Below are 5,194 nucleotides of genomic sequence, written 5' to 3'. Positions count from 1 at the left end.
AAAAAAAAAATAATAATAATAATAATAAAAATAAAAAGTCTCTTGCTAAGAAAGAAGTACATTTAAAATAGTTCAAGAGACTTCACACTTAAGTCAGCACCGCTCTGGTAGTACACTTTATACATAACTGTTTTAACCTTTTAGAGATGCGATTTCCTTATGACATCATCTTTTCCCTTCAGTGTTCTTGGAATATAAAGAGTATTTTCACAAAATAACATCATAATCTCAGAGCATTTTGGCAGTTACCAAACATAAACGCTAAAATTTGAAGAAGGAAAAAAATGCATTTATTGGTTAAATATAAGCATCATTTTGGCCAAAGAAAAAAGAATTTACTAGTATTATACTCTGGTAGTTTTAAGTTTAGATTAATTACATTCAATAAAGACTTTTCAGGATTCTACTTACTGTGAGACACAAATCCTAAATTTTCCTTTTTCAAAGATTTAAGTTTATGTATGGGTGCTTTGCCTGCATAGATAGACAATGAAAATACCATGCGTGTAAGTGCTACTGGGAGAGGCTCTCTACCTCTAATTCCATCTCCAGGGAATCTAACACTCCCTTCTCATCTTTGTTGGGTCCTGCACACTTACAGTGCACATACATGCTCTCAGGACACACACATTAAATAAATAAATAAGCACTTAAAATAACTTGAAAGGAATGTTCGTAATAGCATGTTATGTGAGTAAAAGAAAGAAATTAGAATCAACTATATGTGTACCACAAAATAATTAAAAAGTTAAATAATATATAATGATAAAAACAAACTGACTTTAATTTATTGATGTTTGTGAAATTCACAAATATAGTACTCAGAGGGAAAAGGTGTTTCACATAACCATTTTATCCAAATACTGTAAATATTAATGTAATACAATGTAAATTATATTAAATAATATAAAAAATCTTATTTCCTTCTACCATTCTCATGAGCATATAATAAAAGGTACCATTAGCAAAACTCAAGGAAATGAATTATCACCTTCAAAATATATGTTTTATACATACCCACACCTGTCATTGTAACCAGGTAAGTTTCACAGGTATGTCTTCATCATTGTTCTACAATCAGAATTCAGCATGTTCATTTGAAGGCTCTACAGTATTGAACAAGGAGAACTTCATAATTTTTTAGAATGTGATTGTGGAAGAATTAAAAGTAGCATGTCAGTCACCATGAGTGAAAAATCCCATGTAGATTTCTAAACGCCAAAGTGACTTTTACCCTCCCCCATACACAGAATGATTGATCTAAGGCAGTGGTGTTAGTCTGTTTGGGACATCACTATGAGATGCTTTTTTAGGCATGCAGGTAGAGATGCCTAAATGATACAAAGGCATAGCATTTTCAAGTATTAGTGACACCATTTTCTTAATACCATTTTATAGAAGGTCAAAACAATTCAATGTTTAGTTGCAATCCGATTACACATCCTTTGGCAATTCTGATGAATAAAGGTTACAATAAAAACTGCATTTTAAAATACAGCAAAATGTTTTTAGCCTTCAATGGCATTTCAAGATCTCCGTACTTTAATAGTACAGCCATATTACACACTGGGCAAGAGCTCAACCACAGAAGCTCACCTATATATAGCTTAATAAAACCGACCACAGATGTGTAAAGGTGTAACAGGGAGCTGGGGAGAGCCTATATGCATACTATCTCAAAAGGAGCTATTTCCCAAGAAACCATTCAAAATAATTTTAAAACTCTCCAGGGGAATGCAGTTTCAGAGAAACAACTGGAATACTTTTATACTTAATCTTTATACTCAACACAGAAAATATTGCAAAATCAGTTGTAGGAAAAAATAATCAAAAGGTCTATGCAGCTTAAAATGCTGGGCAAAGTTACTATAAGATGGTTCCAGAAAATAAATAGTTAAGGATGAGTTTGGTGGGCTGGGGCTGTAGATCAGTGGTCACCTTAGGTTCATTTTTTTCCCCTGAAATTTGTGCCATTTGTGGTGTTTACCTTGGTTGTAATTTACATACTTCCTTTAAGCAAATGGTCCTTTTCCCACTTAATTTTATATTCATAATCTGGGATTGTTTTTCTCAAAGAGGGCCTTCAAAATTGTAGTTTCCACCATGTCCCACAAATTCTAATAGCATCTGTTCAGAATATGCACTAAAGTTACAGTCACGAGTTAAACTTGAACAATAACAAGGTAAAGTGACTAGAAATTAGGCCCCCTTCCTAAAGTGGAAGGACAGCACTTAGATATTAAAGAGTTTAAGAATAAGAGGGGCACCTTAAGTATGGAGGAAATGCTGATTCAGGATTGATTGCAGGATGGCCCTGTGGCAAGCAGCTTAGAGAGCAGACAGGCAGGGAAGGAAGCCTGGGAAGCTGGCTTTGAAGACAGTGCCTCCTACTGGGAAAATGTAATTCTAGATTAATATGTTGGCAACATAGCTAAATCTACCTTGTGATTATGGCTCAAACACAAAAAAATGAAGCAACAGACGAATTTCAAGGGGCCATAGCAACATCTGAGAGACTCTCAGGGGCCCCTGAAGGAACAAAGGCAGAGGACGTATCATTTAATAAACCATCTGTACACTTCAGAGAGAGTTCTCAGAAAGAACTAGCCACTGGAGATATCTTTAATGTTCCTTTCTCTTTCTTCAAAAACCGTGTGTGTTGTGCATGTTCATGCAAGTGCGGGTGCAAGTACACGTGTGTGGAAGCTAGGAAACAACCGTGGGGATCTTCATTCCTCCTTAGGCAGCATCTGCCTTGACTTTTGTGACAAGGTCTCTTGCTGGGCTGAGCTTGTCCATAGGATAGACTGGCTGGCTAGGGAGAGCCAGGGCTTCTCCCCTCTCTGCCCCCCCTCCCCCCAGTTCTGGGATTGCAAGAGTATGCCTCTACACCCAGCTTTTTTATGTTGGTGCTTGGGAGATTTACTGAAGCCTTCAAGCTTGTACTACAAAGCACTTGACCAACCAGTCCATCTTCTCGGCCCTTCTATTTTTATGGTGAAGATTTTCAAGCATTTTTCAAAAGTGTAACCTATAAATAGAATAATACCTGAATATCTGTAACCCAGCCTACACATTCACTAGCCATTGATTACATCTTGTTCTTTCTACATGTTACCCATTCTCCAGAGCCCTCACTAGACATTTTAAAACCAAGTGGCACATATCTTGTTAAGGTCCATAGAATTTTATGGCCATACCTCTAAAAATAAGGATCAACTATCAAATTTAAAAACTTCAATTTTCCCATAATTAGGCTGGTTGTGGTGGCACCTGTAATCCAGTACCAGGGAGGTGGAGGCGGGAAGACAGCAATTTTGAGCAGCCCCAGGTATGTAGCAAGAAAGATCTTGTCTCAAAATAATAATATTTGATCCTGAAATCATCGTCAAATACCCAGTCAGTTTTTAAATTCTCATTTTCTTTTTGTTTTTTTTTAAAGATTTATTTATTTATTATTATATGTAAGTACACTGTAGCTGTTTTCAGACACTCCAGAAGAGGGAGTCAGATCTTGTTACAGATGGTTATGAACCACCATGTGGTTGCTAGGATTTGAACTCCGGACCTTCAGAAGAGCAGTCGGCTGCTCTTACCCACTGAGCCATCTCACCAGCCCAAATCTCATTGTCTTGTAGCTACCTTTGTGGTTTGTTTTATTCAAAACTAGCCTCTGATGATTTGCCATGACGCCTGATGTTGGTCTTTGGATCTCAGAATTGCACCTTGAGCATCAAGCATGCAAGGCAACCACTCTACCAGGGAGCTTTATCTCTCCTCCTTCCTGAAAACTTTGTGTTTATTTACTTAGAAACAGGTTCTCAGGGCTGGTGAGATGGCTCGGCAGGTAAGAGCACTGACTGCTCTTCCAAGGTCCTGAGTTCAAATCCCAGCAACCACATGCTAGCTCGCAACCACCCCTAATGCTCTCTTCTGGTGCATCTGAAGACAGCTACACTGTATTTATTTATAATAATAAATAAATCTTTGGGCCGGAGCAAGCAGAGGTACTAAAGTTAGTTTCCAACCAGATGAAGGCACACAAATATCAGTATAGCTACAGTGTGTACTCATAGACATAAAAAACAAAACAAACAAGACCTGGGTAGAGGAAACAGCTGAGTGGTAGAACAGCTGCCTAGCATACACTGAGGCCTTGGCTCAATTCCTAGCATCACACAAACAAATATAAATAGAGATAAGAATGATGATTATTAAGCTTGGCCAGGCCTTCAGTCCCAATATCTAGGAGGTAGGAAAGGGGAGCTCTGCAAGTTCCAGGTCAATCAGGTAAGATTACAGTGTGATACTGTCTCAAAAAAGAAAAGAAAAGAAAAGAAAAGAAAAGAAAAGAAAAGAAAAGAAAAGAAAAGAAAAGAAAAAGAAACAGGTTCTCACAGTGGCTCTGTGGCTCTGGCTGGCCGGAAGCTCACGGATCTCCTCCTATCTGCCTCCAGAGTGTGCCAACACAATCGGATCACTCTTTTTTTAAGTTTTTAAAACAGGGCTCCCTAAGTTACACAGGGTGGTCTTGAGCACACGCTGCACCTCAAGCCAGCTTTGTGCTTTTGATCCTTCTTCCTCAGCCTCCAGAGGGCTGGGCTTACAGGTCTACATCACCAGCCCTGATTAATATTTCTTTCTTCCTTCTTCCTTCCTTCCTTCCTTCCTTCCTTCCTTCCTTCCTTCCTTCCTTCCTTCCTTTCTTCCTTCCTTCCTTTCTTTTCTTTTCTTTTTTTTTNGCTCCTTGGTCTTGTAAACTTTATATGACCCAGCACAGGGGAATGCCAGGGCCAAGAAGTGGGAGTGGGTGGGTAGGGGAGCAGGGGCGGGGGGAGGGTATAGGGAACTTTCGGGATAGCATTTGAAATGTAAATAAAGAAAATATCTAATAAAAAAGAAGATGCTGCTATAGTAAACATGAATGTGAAGATATATTGTACTATGTTGATTTTATTTTCTTTGGACATATACTCCCAGGAATGATATAGCAGGATAATACGGAGGTTCGAATGTCAGTTTTTACTGGAGCTTCCATACTGATTTTCGTAGTGGCTGGATTAATTTACATTCCTGATAGCTGTGTGTTCTCCCACCCACCCACAAAGATTCTCTTTATATATTTTCTTTTCTTTTCTTTTTTTTTTTTTTTTTTTTTTTTTTTTTTTTTTTTTTTTTTTGAGACAGGGTTTCT

Source organism: Mus pahari, chromosome 3, assembly GCF_900095145.1.
Source record: "Mus pahari chromosome 3, PAHARI_EIJ_v1.1, whole genome shotgun sequence".
NCBI lineage: Eukaryota > Metazoa > Chordata > Mammalia > Rodentia > Muridae > Mus > Mus pahari.
This window is presented reverse-complemented; position numbering follows the sequence as displayed.